The sequence below is a fragment of the Tubulanus polymorphus genome, chromosome 11 (assembly GCF_964204645.1).
Source record: "Tubulanus polymorphus chromosome 11, tnTubPoly1.2, whole genome shotgun sequence".
NCBI lineage: Eukaryota > Metazoa > Nemertea > Palaeonemertea > Tubulaniformes > Tubulanidae > Tubulanus > Tubulanus polymorphus.
The window spans coordinates 3,284,679-3,300,921 of record NC_134035.1 but is presented as its reverse complement, the minus strand read 5'-3'; the positions used below and the strand labels follow the sequence as shown (position 1 = coordinate 3,300,921).

At 40.7% G+C, this 16,243-nt stretch overlaps 1 protein-coding gene across 1 annotated transcript in view; it reads right to left on the bottom strand.

Moving 5' to 3' along the window:
• Nucleotides 1-8,330, bottom strand: part of LOC141912806 (uncharacterized) — a 59,209-nt gene extending 50,879 nt beyond the window's left edge. Inside the window, exon 1 of the mRNA XM_074804207.1 lies at nt 8,211-8,330. The gene's annotated coding sequence lies outside the window, so the exon portion shown is untranslated. The remainder of the gene's footprint in view (nt 1-8,210) is intronic.
• Between the last annotated feature and the right edge of the window lie 7,913 nt (nt 8,331-16,243).

Here is a 16,243-nt window from a genome sequence, read left to right as displayed (position 1 = left end):
ATATACGCGATCGTAAGCTGGTTGTAAATACAATTCGTCGCTGGGTGTTCATTTAAAGCATTACTATTTCATCGAATAAATCCTCTGTAGGGAGGATTCGACAATAAAAGTTAGTTCTAATCATGGTTTATTTTGTACGTGATTTCGCACTTTTGCTTCCCTTACGAATATACCGTGTATTCGACGGAAGTTTCTCCGGGGGTTTGTATCATTGAGAGTATGTGTAAACGTCTTGACGTCGATGACACGGCAATAAAAGAAAGATATGAATAAAGGAAATCCTCACACTAAATCATCACGAAAAAGGACGTCGGAAATGTTTCCTTGAGCTGATAGTTCATTCAACGTTTCGACTATATTCTGATAGTCGTCTTCAGAAATGACGTTTGTTTCAGCAATGGTTATATTCTTTGGGTTTTTTCGCCGATTTTTCATCGATTCATCATATAATATTTTCTTTCTTCAAAACACATAACGAGAATACTAATTCTTTCATGACTGACTGACAGAGCGCCGTCGGCACTCGACATCGCCGATATACTTAACAGCCGCGTCCGGCGTGTAATATCTTTGTTTTTCAAAAAAAAGAAAAATGATGAACGATAATGGCCGTAGCGCTCGCGGTCCGAACAGTCGTTAACGCGGCCGAGTCGTTTAGACAGCGGCTATACTATTAGACATTCTCTCTCTCTCTCGGCTCCGAACGCGCATCCACCGCCCGAATGACAAACGATGATACCTGTGTTTAGTATCTGTATCGCGCCAGAAACATTGAATATTGAAACCCGACGTGACTTTAATTAAACGATCGGTTGTAGTGTTATATGATACATAATTAAACGGAAGCCGCATTGACTTGGAGAGGTGATTATGCCCGGATGCATCATCTCGGCCTCTTCGACCGCAGTCGGTTTCTACCGCAATGAGGAGGGCTCCGTGCTTCATCCCACCAGATGGCGCGCACAACAATAGGACAATATTCTTGAAATCCACGAAAACCATCGGAATTTGAACACTTTTGGTAACCTTGATATTCAAAAAGAATCCAACAACCCAGTTTGCTAAATTCATCAAAATAGGCTTAGATGTATATAGGTCCCTCCAATAGTTAATACATTGTACAAATTGTATATATTTAATGTTGATGATATATTATTTTCTGTTTTGTAAATATCGTATATATTTTTCATAGTTTTCCTCCATATACCATGGAAATTGTTGGAGTGTAAATCAATTCCTAATTCCTTCTCCAATATTGATCAGAACTAAGTTCATTTCAATGAAATTCGTACAGAAAATTTAGGCAAATCTAGTCTCAAGTTGAACTCGGATTGACCTTTAGAGTTCATATAAGGCGCAGATTTTATCTACCGTCCATATAGAATATGAGAAATCATGGATAGATTCTTTCTGTTGAATCCGGGAAGAAATAAATCCGCCATCTTTGCGCGATTTTCGATATTGTCGCCACCTGGTGGATCATCACTTGCCACAAGCGGAATCCTCAATTGCCACAATCGACTGCGGAGTCCTTATCGTTCAATATCCAATTATATAAATCAACACTCGTCACGAAATTCTGTCCGTAATTTGTGAGGTATCAGTCTCAGTGATAAATACAGTAATCCTGTTGTTAAGTTGGTGCTGTAACGCGACTCTGTTTTACTTGTCATATACTATTAGATTCAATCTATTGGATTGTATTGTCATTACTTATTTAGACGGATGGTCCGAGGCTAAACGGATTATGTTTGTCCCGTGATATTTTTGCTTTATGCGAACACAGCTAGTATCGCATACATCACAAAAGCTTATAATCAAAGGACCGGCCTTGCATAGCAGTATTAACCTAATAAATCCGGAGGCAAGTTGGACAGACATGGCTTAGATTTAAGACGAACAATCTTTGTTCAATATCCAATCTTACAACCCAAGATTTGTCTTAACTGGGTCCAGCTTGGCTAAACACGTGCGTTAAACCTCGTCTTTTTAAGCTAATATACCGTCGCGTATTGTCATGTATCATATATATATATATTATTTCCGATATCGGCTGGTGGCGACACCTGTTGAGAAAAAACCGATAATGGCGTGATAACACACGGGAGTTCTTTTTTGTGTATTTCATTTTTTCGATCTGTGTATGTTTTATCATTGTAGTAGCGATGGAACTCCGTAAGATGTAAAAGTATCGGTTTTGTATTTTCGTGGTAATGTGTGACTGTTATTGTGTGATAAAATTCATGTTGTTAAGCTTTATTGTTTAAAACAACGTACAGCCCTCTATTTGGTTGGATCGGGGCCGTCGTTTTTCTTAGAAGGAATTTGACACTTGTCGATTCAGGCTGGTTGGAAGATTGTGTGAATGAACCGGAACCAAAATCTCAAATTATGTACTCAGATTTTAACAGAAAATGCTGTAATTTCGACCGTCGATCACACAACTTTATCTGTACTTCGATTTCCGATTTCGAAATCAAACCCCCTGTTTCGCTCCCGGCAGGTGCGCTTGGTTTGTAAGGGATACCAAATCAAAACAAAAATCTACCAAATAGTTAGATGACAGGGTCAATCGCTAATTTTTTTTTAGATCAAAAAGCTACCGCCTATGCAATCCATCCTATGATACCGCCATGTGCGCGGTGATGCAAGAATAACTTTTTCTAGATAACTCAATAGAAGAGAGGTACGGATCAAACACGGATTATAGATCGGTATCATTCGCTAACCAAATCAACCATTTCCAAGCTCTACACTTATGATCGTATCATTGTTTGTCGATAATGTTTCGTTGTCGTCGATTGTCTTTCTGCTATTTCTGTTGTCTTGTCGACGTATATATATATATATGAATATATATCATGAATTGATCTCTAAACGATCAATTCATCAAATAAGAAACGCGTAAGAAATATATATTTCAAAGCCTTCTGCACATGATACGCTTCAAGGCGCGTTTTCTTACCGAAAATATGCCATTATCTGCGAGCGCGGATATTCGCGCAAGAACGATGTTTTTAACGGATAGTACATTTTGAAAGACAGACAAAAACATCACCGAAGAGCTTTACGAAAATATCCATTCAAAAAGATACGCGAGCCCCGAGGCGTTCGGCAAACAGACAGTTAAACACTATCAATAACCAGAAAAAAACATTAGCTATATAGCATTCAAAAAATGTTGATACAGAAATAGCCGCTAGGTGCGCGTTAGTAATGACGTATCAAATTTTCATCATTTTCGTTGCGTCAAGACTCTCGGTAAGATTTCCGCGACGCGAACAATGGCGGCATTGAAATTCGTCGAGGCGCCATTGTGTATTAGACGGGTTTCCGCGCGTCAAGAATATAATTCCAGCCACTCGGAATCGGTTTCAATTCTCGTCAAATTATCCCGAAAAGGCTTTCGTCGAGATTGTTTCGCGTATAATTGGGCCTATTTGCCGAGGAGATGAGATTGCGCCGGTTTCGGCGGTCGATTGAATATGGCTGCCAGGCGACCGAACCGACATTCGAAAACACTAGGGCCGCATTTTCATCATTAATCATTAGCAAATTGCGCGTATCTAACGTGCGGTGGTTGTTAGTTTATTTTCGGTGACGGGCGTCGGATATCGCGCGATGCGTGGTCCTTTTTCCGATTTGGAGAAACTTTTTACCTATTTTCCCGTCGTCGTTATATGAAACGTAATAGCAATCGCGCCGTCGAGTCGTGGTTCGGATGAATCTTATACCGCGGCGAACGTTTCTTCTTCCGTTCAAACATTTTCATTATATGCTGATCAAGCTATGATTGCCGGTGACATACCGAGCTATCCGTCCGTCGAGTTCAGTCGTAATATAGCCGACGATATTTAGTTACACGCGTTGATTTATCAGACTCCGGGAAGCCACGCCGAATATCGGTGTTATTACCGCACAGCCGATGCTCGCGCAAAAGTAGATCAGTTTGTTTTATGAGTTTTTCGTGTATTCTAGTTATGAGTATTTCGCTGGATATTGATTTCACAGAGGACGCGCTAAATCGAAAGTGTACGGAACTAAGATTACGTAATCATAGGTGGGTGATTCCGGGGTAAACGTATAAAGGTGTTCAGCTCGAAAGTTGGTTATGCCCAACGCACACGACGCATGGGAACACGGAAGCACGGAAAGAAGCATGTTTTATCTCGGAATCATTGTTCCCGAAATAATGTTTCTCGCAAACGCGCACGACACAGCGCAACCCTTTAAAGCCTGTTTCCATGCGTCGTGTGCGTTTGGCTTTAGAGTTATCTTGGTGCTTGGATCCCTACGGGACACAGCCTTTATTAGCTTTCCAAGCATCCAGCCGCCTATGTATGCAACCTGTTCGTAATTATATATTATTCATTCTGCATATATACATGGCGAAAACTATTATATATTTACCAGTGGATAGTTGACTTTAACCAACTTTCGCAACAGCACTGACCAAAAGTTTCCTTGTTTACATCGCACACGGTGATCGAAACCGCGTTTCTTGTTTCGTAGCTGCGCACGCGCTAGCAAAACAGGCCGGAGAAACGAAACGTTCGCGTTCATTTCGTGCCGTGCGCGCGCTAGCGCTCGAATTTACTGTTTGTTTGAAAACTGCGTGTGCCTTTTTCGTCGAAGTTGTCACGCCGTTCGGCCACTTATAAACAATAGCGAACGAAGAGACGATCTCAACACTGATTGATTTCAAAAGCTTCTTCGACGGTTTAACTACCGCTATTACCGCGGCGTTATAGAACTCGGTTTGAAAAGCGAGTCTGATTGAAAAGCGACCGCTATTTCATCAACTTCCGATTGAATAAATTGGAAAATTTCCTGAAATTCGGATCGTTTGATGAAATTCAATGGAAATATTCTACGCTGTGCGCGGTGTGCGCGGTGTGCGCGGTATAATATAACTAATTGTTGTTACGAACGCGCGTCGTCTCTGCACAAAACGCCATCGGTGTTCGCAAGTCGAGGCGCGACCATCACGCCGGGATTGATTAGTTAATCCAAGTTTTATGACCAAAAATAATCTGCGGATATATTTTATTCATCGCGATGCACCGCCACCGCCGCCGCTGCTGCTGTGGCGTTAGTTTTCGTATTATATACGCCGGTGTCGAAGCGCTCGCGGCGGTTTGGCGCGAAAATTGCAATCGACGCTTCGTCAAATACATATACGCCACGACGCGCGCAGACGATCGACGACGTCGACGACTTGCGTGATAACAAATTTACGAACCGACGGTGAAACCCGGGCCCGTTGATGAAGTAATTCCCAGATATTGTCTTCGGTCGGTTTTATATATTATTAACCAATTTATTAGACACGGATGTAGTTATCAGTATGCCGGATGATGCACGGCGCTTGTTCGAAATAATGTCGACGGAATGGTATATTGGACAGGTTATTTCGCCCTGACACAGTTCGCGCGGCAATCTACGGCCCAGCGGAGACTGTCTTAACAGTAGTTCTTGTCGGTTCGGGCTGGTTGTCTGGTTGGGACCGAAATTTCCAATGATGTATTATCGCTTTGATTTAGACACAAAAATCCGTAAATTCGATCGCCGATCACACAACTGTATCTGTATATGTATCTTCGATTTCTGATTTCAAAATCAAACCCTCTTTTTCGTTCATTTCCGGCAGGCGTGGTCGGCTTTTTAGCAAATCTAATCGATCGAATTAAAATAAAATGGACAAAAACGTCTCTATTTCAAGATCGACGCCGTTGAACCTAACGTTGATTCTTTTACGCGCGAAGAAAACCAACGATCGATAGAGAATTTGCTAGAATCGCGAATTCAATTAGACGATCAATCTAATACGTATTGCAAAGAGTTGTGTAACAATCATAAATGCAAATATTGCGAACAATATTTTGGATACGCCTAGAAATGAGCGTACATCAAATAGAGAATAAATCAACCGAATTATAACGAGAAGGACAATTCCCTTTTTGAAGATCGACAAATTTTCTGAGTAGAAGGAATATTCTAGGCGATACTGCCCAGATAAGGAGAAAGAGTTATCGGTTCTGTTCCCACTTTTGATGAGCCGTTTTTCCACAAAAATGTTAACTTTGCCTCGACGATATTAGATGAAATTCCATCGCTGATTATCATTTTGACGATTAGCATCTCTACAGAATGACAGTAACTATATACGTGAATACGAATAAAGCCCAGCGCACAACATCGTCATACCGTGTGCGTTGAAATATTCAAATTGAAATATTCGTTTGTGAAAAACGTGTTTTTTTGTTTTGATGAAACGAACATTGTGCCGTGTGCGCGTTAGACTCAAGGGGGAAAGTTTAAAGTATGGGCTTCGCGCGCAGACATCCATAATCATTTTACCGAATTCCTCGCGAGCTTAATCCGGCGTGAATTATACAGAAATAACTAGAAATATGTAGCGATCGTCGCAGAGATCTCGATTCGACTGAGAAAACGCGATCGAGATTTTTTTTTGCCCGTTCCTGATTCGAATCGCGATGGAAAATGATTGAAAATGTTCGGGATAAAGAATCTTTTTTTTCTTCTATAAAACATCGAAAGTAATGTTTTTTTTCACGCAGAAACAAAAGGAATAATGTAGGATTCATCGACAGCTTCGAACGTCTCATCGGGGAAAAAACACAATAATTCACTGGAAATTCCACCAGCGCTTTTGTCTTTTGATGTAGATATTTCTAATCTGCACGAGTTTGGGTACTTTCGAAAGCGGCTAGAAGAATTTTCTGGCTTTTAATTAAAACTCTATTTAAGCCGGCGGCTGCTGTCGTGGCGGAGAACGTTCGTAAAACCGTTGATGTTTTTCTCAGGATTTCGCCGATTATTGTCGGCTCTTTCGATCGCGAAGTGGCGTCGTGCGAGCGCGCGCGCGCGAAATCTTATTGACGAAAATGGGAATTTTTCGTTCAACTCGTCATAGGCCGAAACGCGAGTCGTAAAATGCACTCGGCGAAATATCAATTCTTCAACAGGCGGTCGCTATTTATAATATATATCGGACGGGATTTTCGACGCGGTTCGATCTCTCTCGAAAGAACACGTTATTCGTAAATGACCAAACGTTGTTTTGCTATCGAACGCGCGAATATGCCGAAAAATGGCGAAGTCGTGCGCGTACGTCATAGCTGGGAATGATCATCGATTCTCGGTCGATCTCTACTGCGCCGAGTTCTAGAAATACGCGGGGTAAAAAATAATCCCCGAGAACATTTTCTAAATTCGTCAATTTTTTTGTTTCTCATTAAAACTATGGCGGTTACATTAAAATAACACTGTGGGTCCCGATAATCACGATAATGTTCAAGCTTAAAACGGTTTTAGTTTTAATTTTTGCACTCGTTGGAAACATGAATTAACAATTTGAGCAATCAAACCGAAGATATGGCTTAAACTTTTTCGTAAGACATGAACCCTGGGATCCAGTTCCCGGTCATATCACCTGGAGTTAACATTCAGTTAAGATTATAGTTTAGATTATAGTCAATTTTCTATTAGTCAAATTCTAACTCACAACACTGCAGAAGTTGGTCTGGGTGAGGATTTACCCTATAAAGATTACTATGACATCTAGCCAATAAAACCGGGCCCAAGATTTAACTCTCTCGCTGACTTACACAGCATAGAATTCGTTATAACTTTAAAATCACCCGATTCGACTCAAGAGGTAACTCATCGAAAATGAACTTATTCATCTCAGAGTAACTCACAATAACGTTTGAACTGGATCCTGATAGCGATCCGACCTCAAAGATTGCGCATTTCTATCCGAGGTCGAGGAATTATTTTAGATGTTTCTACATGTTGTACTTTGATTAGCGAAGCCTTCGGGGGATATTTTGACAAAAGAATGGAATTGTTACCGAAGCTTACCAATGCGGTGAATCAATGAAAATAAATCTTATTTGAAACGAGTATAAAACGCTATGTTTTCTACATTCAGTTTTTTTCTATTTCTTTGAAATCAAAATCGACAAATATTTTAGCAAAAAAATATATCGATTTATAGATTAAAATCGCAAATCTAAGAACATTTCCTGCTAGCTGTATTCCGTCGTATGACGACGATAGTTAAGACTGAAAATGTTTTTCATTACTAAAAATTCTATAGATTTAAACTAAAAAGTAAATCGGTTGAACCACGTTGTTTTATGATGAACGATACAATTTTCAGCGTATACTTAATTGCGTCTTACCTTTTTAGAGAATCGTTGACGATTGTCGCTTTGTAATTTGTTATAGTTCTTCGTCGAGACGAGTTCGCTGAGTTGTTTCAGTTTATCCGAGAAAAATGAAAGGCGATGACTGCTTTTGAGCGTGCGGTGGCTATTGATGAGTCGTTGTCGAGCTGGCGCGCGCACTCGTCGTATGACGCGTCGACGACGTGCTATAACGCGCATCGGCGCAACTCCGTTTCGAGATAGATGAACTTGCAGTGCAGGAAAACTTGCAGGGGCGGGCGCGCAGGCAAATTTGCAGGGGCGCCGGGCGAGCAAGAAACCTGCAGGGGCGCCGGGCGCGCAAGAAACCTGCACGGGTGGTTTCAATAGACAAGATGAAACTGTGTCTAATTCGATTATTGTTACGGAAAGCCAACGATACTAAGAATGAACTATAACGAGAATATTCGACGTTTCGGCTCGATTTTTTATGAGAAATTTTCAAAACCGAAAATGTCTCGTAGAACTGAGTCTAAACGCCACTACTTTTGGAAATGGCTCATTGAATTGAGTCTAAACGTCACGAAGTTCTGAACTTAGAAAATGGCTCAAAGGATTGAGTCAACAAAATGTCATTACCCTCTTAGTTTTTTTATAGTGACTGATAAAACTGAATTAAATCGTCGAAGGTTTTCTAAATCCGGATTTCTTCACCGTGAAATAGGGAAGATTTTACCTCTATTTACTTGATTGGTCGTTTGATTTGAGTTATTTGTTATGTCACTGAACAAACACGCCTAACCTGCTGGGAACGAAGCGGGGGTTTTGATTTTGAAATTGGAGTTGCTTGAACAGTTAGTGAAGTGATTCTTTGAACGTGCGTTGACTTAGCGGGGCAGCACTAAAAGTTAATTTACCTAAAGAAATGCAGGCAAGCCGTTCTGGATAACACGAAATGAGGCCAATGGATTGACTGCACTCACTAATACCTTTTTCTTGGCGTATATGTGGCATTTGGGGCTTTGAAATTGTTTGTTACTCTGCGAAAGCTTGGGGGCATCGTCCGCGGCTTCCTACGATGACATCCTTCCTTGCCCTATAAAGGTCGGTCGGTTCCATAGTCGAGTGTCGAATCCAAAATCCGAATTGGTTATAGAACTAAAATGTGCTTGAATAGATAGATTTTTTTTCAATACATAATGTTGGTTCCGGGGGATAGAGTGCGAGCCAATAGGCTGTACTTAGAAAATTAAGGCACTGAAACCCTGTGCATAGTGCATTGGAATGGTCTTAAGTTGTTTGATTCACAGGGGCTCGTATCAGAGTTGTAGGTAATGTAAAAACGATAATCTGTTAATCCGATGTATATAGTGTATATAAAATATATACTATATACATCGGATTAACAGATTATCGTTTTTACATTACCTACAACTCTGATACGAGCCCCTGTAGTTTGATTGGTTGTGGAACTAAAATGGTCTTACGTTATTAGATTGTCTATAGAAGCAAAATGAGCTTACACTCTTAAGTGGTTATATTGATAGTTATAGAACTGAAATGGTCTTAGACTATGGTCTCAAGTGGGAGCAATGACCCCTTATCCATAAAACCGGCCATCTATTTCATTTCATATCTATTCCGTTACATCAATGTTTCTCAGCTCGACAACCTTTTTACCCTTCCCGGTTGTAGGGACCAATATAATATAGAAGCAACGTTTCGTACATCGATACCGTCATGTGTCAACTCTCTGAATAAATCTGAATAAATATTTTAGCGCCCATGAATATTTGCTTTCGTTACTCGATACTGCATGAATATTTTCGTCAAAAGCTGAAAAATCCTCAATTCAATGGAACTCGCATTTAAACCGATTCAAAAAATGAATGCTGTTTTTGACCTGTTTCGAAGGAGTCTTTTGGGAATTTTTTTGGATAACCATCGATGAAACACTTTGTCCTAAACCGCAAAAGAAAAATAAAGTCCGAAATGTTTTCTTGAGCCCGTAGTGTACTACGCCATCAATATTGGCGTCTCGAAATAACAATTACAATAGTGGCATAAATTTCATAACTTCTATTTTATTTTCGATAAATTTTGATGATTATTTTGAGCAGATATGCCCTACGTCATCAATATCAGGGCTAGACTGGTTGCCAGCCAATTCAATTCAATTAAGCCTACGATACATTCAAATAAAAATAACCTTATTGTTCCTTAATATTATATGATTCTAAATATCATATTATTTATTATCGACAAATTCAAGCAAATTATAGTGTTATTTTCCGAGGTGTCGATGAACTTGAAAGTTAGTTTTCCTGTTATTGTTAAAGTCTTGGGACTCCGCAGATGATGGCGTTTCTACCCGGCGGCGCCGTCGTCCAAATTAACCTGGGGCAGCGCTTATATTCGACTAGTTTAATAAGATTAAGTCTACGAAAATCTATACAGAGGTGCAGCGCAGCAGCAGCAGCAGCAGCAACAGCAACAGCATTTTAACAATATACTTAATGCGACGCTCGACGGGTTCTTTTGAATGCAATTAATTCGTAGTCAAGAATAGTCACTCGACGATTCTCAACGAGGTATCGGTGACATTCTTATCGTCTGTAGATGAGTCTCGAATATAAGGTCGACAGCACAATCAGCCCATCCGTCGCGACACGACACCGATCGAGCAAAATCGACCATATCGCACGCCGATCGTGACCTTCAATGCGCGACGGAAATCTACATAATGCCCGCAGATATCCATCTCTCGTCCCCGTTCCATCCATCGACGCCACCCCTCTCAAAAACTAATTGATCCCAACGACACACGACGCAAGGAAACACGGAAACCGGAGACAGAAACATGCTTCCGAGCGTTTCACTGCGTCGTGTGCGTCGTGTGCGCTTACGAGAAACACAAATCAAACAAGTTCGATTCCGCGTTTCTGTCATGTTTCCCCATGGCGAGTTCGTTTTACGAGAAACAATTTTTCGGGAAACAATGTTTACAAGATCAAACAATGTTTGATTCCGTAATTCTGTGTTTTCCTGTTTCTCTGTGTCGTGTGCGTTTGGCTTAATGATCTATCAATTTGCCAAATCTCGGGCATACAAAATGGCCGTTCAAATATGTCACGAGTCTGCGTGACCCGAGGGCCTTATCGAATGTTTCTTTTGAGCGTATTGATAATAAAATGGACCTTTCAAGAATTTCCGACAAGTTTGACTTCATTTTACAGAAATTGTCATTTTCTAGATTTTTTTCGGCAGATTCTTCCCGAAAGTAGGCAATCAAAATTTGAGGATGTTGAAAATGTGTCCCATAAGACCCTTGGGATCCGACCCTGCGAGCTATTTTGCAAGAACTGATACGTCTGACACGACATGATGTATATACACAGAAAACTTTTCAGCATTAAGAATTTACACTTGATGTTTATCTAGAATTTTGTTCGGAGACTGCATTTACTGGTGTACAGATCAAGCTATAATTCGAAGATACTCGTCAAAAACGAGAGCTCGGTGTAGGGAGCCTTCTTATGATATCGGTTGGGAACATCTGTTTTTTATCTTCTTTGTATATTATGTTCTATATGAGGAATATATAATATGCGTATACATATCAACATGATTCTGTCTAACCGAACCGTATTCCTATTACATTCTATATCGAGTATACACGTAGTTACTGTCGTAAATACGCCATATATCTTCTTTTGTATTATAAGTAAGGAATAGAAATAAAATTGAACTCGGAACGATGATCACTCCGACGGGACTGATTACTTTCGAAACGAAACGACCTCAAAAATCTCGTAAATCGACTGATACATTTCATATTATAAACGAACGAGGCCGATGTTTCGGAGAACTGGATTTTAAGCGAGAAAAAAAATAAGACTCGCCCCGCAGCCGGAAACGGGGCTTAGTAACTAGTGCAAGGGGTATTAGTTTACGGGATTTATGCAGAAGGTTTTGAGAGCCGTTAAGTGCCGTTTTAAATTTTGGCAAGATTTAGTAACGGGCGCATCCCGCAGTTGTTTTTAGCGCCAAGTCCCGAGCGCTTCCTGCATGTATGTAGGATTAGAAATAAAAACCAGACACATTTCGGAAGCTATACTATTAAAAAACTACCCATCATAGATAATTCGAAAGTCGTCGACGTCTTCCGAGGCGTGTTTGAGCGACGTCCCGGCGCTCGGCGAGGAAAAAAATACAATTATCAATCATTTGATTGCGATAATTACGTGTCCACGAAATGACGTACATCCCCGGCGTGTTCGGCTGATGATTATACTACCGGTCAGCTTCGTTTCTCCGGCGCGTTTTCATCTTCGACAGGCGGCTGTCACCGGCACACGATAACGCGCCGTCAATACCAGAATACAAATTACCCGCACGAAACGGTTTGTTTTCCGCGCGTCTCATCGCGAGACATTTTAAACTTCTCTTAACCCCGTGCTCCTGTAGTCAATGTACAGATAAAGAATCTTGTCATTCTTGAACACGGCGATGGAGGTATCTCTAGTAGTTTTTTGGGATATTTGAGGAAAATTAACGCCGGCTATCCCAAACAGATGGCATGACTAATACTTAATCTAAAGGGTTGTCAATTTGAAACTGATTTGGATTTTGAGGCTTCCGAATTCGAATATCATCATATTTAGTTTTTGACGATAATTCATTCATTTTTTAGAGAGACATATAGCAGAAAATAGCAGAGACGTTTAGCAGAAGTCTTTTATATTTTATGTTGTGTAAAGCGCTCTTTCGGAATAAGGTGCTGTACAAATTTTGCATAGTTATAATGATATAATGAAATACTGACGTACTAGTACTGCAAACAGGGGCCATAGGGAACATTTACTCAAAAGATGCTTAGCACGCTTGATTTTCGCTCTATCCATCAAGATGGTTACTATTAAAATCTTCGAGCCCCTAGCGGATGAATCATAGCTCGCTTAAACCGGAATCCTCGACTAGCGATGATGAAGGTTCCCATATAATAACGTTCGTAAAAAAGTATACAATTCTAAATAATTCTTTATGTCTCTATATCACCGAGCTGAAGACGGTTAGCGCCGCTATCACACAACAGCGTCGAACAAATCGTTCGGATTTCAAAGAGTTCCTCCTCGACGGAGAGACATCGCGATACGACTGCTAAATAGAATCAAAACAGAACCCGCGACGTCGAGTAAAAAGGCTACACAGTTTATCTTACGAAAATAATCGACGACATACGAATTGGATTATTTTAGATCGGCATCTCTGTCGTCGTCTGTCGGGTTATTTCTCGCCGCCTTGAAATATACGTACGCGCCGAGTGTTGTTTCCGTCGTCGAAGCAGACGGCATTATATAAGATCATCTTATCAACGAAACTGCGTCAAGAAAACAAATCCCGACGAATATACGTGTGTAGATATAAATGACGTTATACGGCATACAGGAAAGCGCATTAGAATTTAGGTGACGAGGAAAAAATGCCACAATGATTCAGTCCGAGATAAAAAAATTCTTTAATAGAAGAGACTTTATTTTGAGCAACGTTTCGGCTAAACACTATTAGCCATCATCAGGCGTACACTATTTTAGCCATCATCAGTACGCCTGATGATGGCTGATAGTGTTTTGCCGTAACGGTACTCAAAATAAAGTCTCTTCTATTCAAGAATTTTTCATCTCGGACTGAATCATTGTCAGGGATTTTTCTCGTCATCCATCTTACACGCATAGTGTGTATCTTCTCGACTCAAAGATTTAAGTGGTTTTTTCGAGATACGACAGTAGCACGGAGGCAATGATAAAAACTAATAAACGCTATATATACGAATCGTATTAGAAATGATCAGTTTTTTCTATATTCGTTTATATCGATGATCATCATCTCAGAGGGAGAGGGGCGCAGAGTGCGAACTCATAATTCAAATAACAGGGAAGGCCGGGATAAGTACGTACGGCCCAATAATCAGTTTTAGTTTCACCCAGTCCTGGTAGTGGCTGTATCGACGGTATTCCGCAAAATCCGTTTGATTAAACTGGATTTCTGTGGTCTAAAGTTATGGCGATTTCAAGAAGAAGTATCGAGACAATAGCCTTCCTGCCTAGGTGTCTGCGTTACAATGACACTCAGGGGTCGGTTGCTCAAAACTTGGTCGGAGTTGGACATGGTAACAATACAAATTCAATTGTCAATGGTATGTTTCCACTGGTTTTAACTCATACCAACCTTTGATCAGGGGGCCAGTTGCTCCAAAGTTGGTTAGATTAGTGGATAGTTGACATAGTGACAATTAAAAAAACTTCATGTAAACTATGGTAAGTATCCACCGGTTATCTTTAACCAACAGCCCCTGGCCCGTGGTCAAAAGCATTATCCTAATCCCTTGAGTGTTCCAGGTTTTTGGTGAATGTTCAGTATATAGGCCTATCCGTTCGCTCACGACGGAGATCGTGTGGTCAATATTTCGACGAAAACTTTTCTTCCCGATAACCGACAAACAGGGACAGGATCATGATTGATAAAACACTATTATCCGTGTTGAAGCGATGTATTCACTCTTCCTGAAGATGACTATTAGAATATAGTCGAAACGTTGAATAAACTAGTAGCTCAAAGTTACATTTTCGGACTGTTTTTCGTTATTATTGTGGAATTCTCTCTACAGGGACAGGATCATACAAATCCCTTGCGATGGAGAGAATGGAAAGAATTATTCGCCGTTATACTGTTAATTCTGGCGTTGTTTGCGGAGAGCCTAATTGTTACATCGGTGCTCAGGTATGTCCTTCCCGCATGCGTGTGTGCATCGATCCGTTGTTTTTTTTTTTCGAGACGAGCGTGGAGTGGTTAGTTAGCGCGACACAGTACCACCACCACCACCACCACCATCACCGCATCTTCGGTATTCATTCTCTCGAGTACTGCCGCCTCCAATGAGCTGTTTATCGGGTTCTTAATTGCATTTCCACGGCGTTATCGACTGTACCGGTAAATAGAGACGTCGAGATAAGGTGCCGTGTAGCGGTCAGTTAACCGATAGAACACTCGCCGCCATACGATAGGCAAATATTTGAGTATCCGTAATACAGTCCTGTAAAACGGACGATTCATCGGCCATGACTGTCTTAAACTTATATTTTAATTCTCTGTAGTTAATTTCGTTGTTAGATTGACTTCTGTTTCTGTGTGTAGCACGCAGCTGCTTTTTGTCCTGAACATGGGCAATTGCTGCCGGACGCTTTCGTTGTTAAATCGGGGATGGGATTCGAACCCAGTTCGAATCAGAAAACAGTCACGGGTACTATAACTGGTGCAAAGCAGATGACAGAATCAAGGGCGATATTTCTCGAAGGCAACTTTCCCGACTGTTAATTGAGGAGCGGTACTTATAAACCCGCCAAACACACTTGCAGCAACGAAACAGTGGGTTTGATTTTGAAATCGGAAATTGAAACACTGGGCCCTGTTTTATAGAATGAACTTTAACCCGGGGGTTTACTCAATCAATTTTCAATTGTGTAAGCCCCCGGGTTAAAGTTGATACCACAGTCTACAAAACTGGCCCCAGCGGCGCGGTCGAATTTACAGAATTTTTCACGTAAATTAAATTTCGTCAACCTGCCTTCGCCGGCCTTGGCATTTTAAGATCAATGAAAACGTCTGTTACCAAACCCTTATTAATTTTACGTCTGTTTACCATTAACCTTAACGCCATCCGCGAGTTTAATTCATAAATCAGTTTTTGATATTGGATAATAGGCGGTCGTCATCAAAGTCAGCGAGAAAATGGTTTAAGAATAATATTGGTTTCAGTAATCGCATCTCGCTAGGAACAGGTGCTGTTATTCCGAGCTCGCATTTCGCGGATGTCTTCAAAAGGGGAGGGACTAGAGGCTGATTCGTATAGTAGATACCAACACTAGGAACCAACGAGGTATGTACCGTTGCTATCAGTAATTCGGGAGTGTGACTATATTGAATAGAAATTCAAATTTGAAAAAAAAAATCTATTTGACCAGCAATAAGTATATACATTACGTGTATTTAGAAATATGTCCAGCCTTATT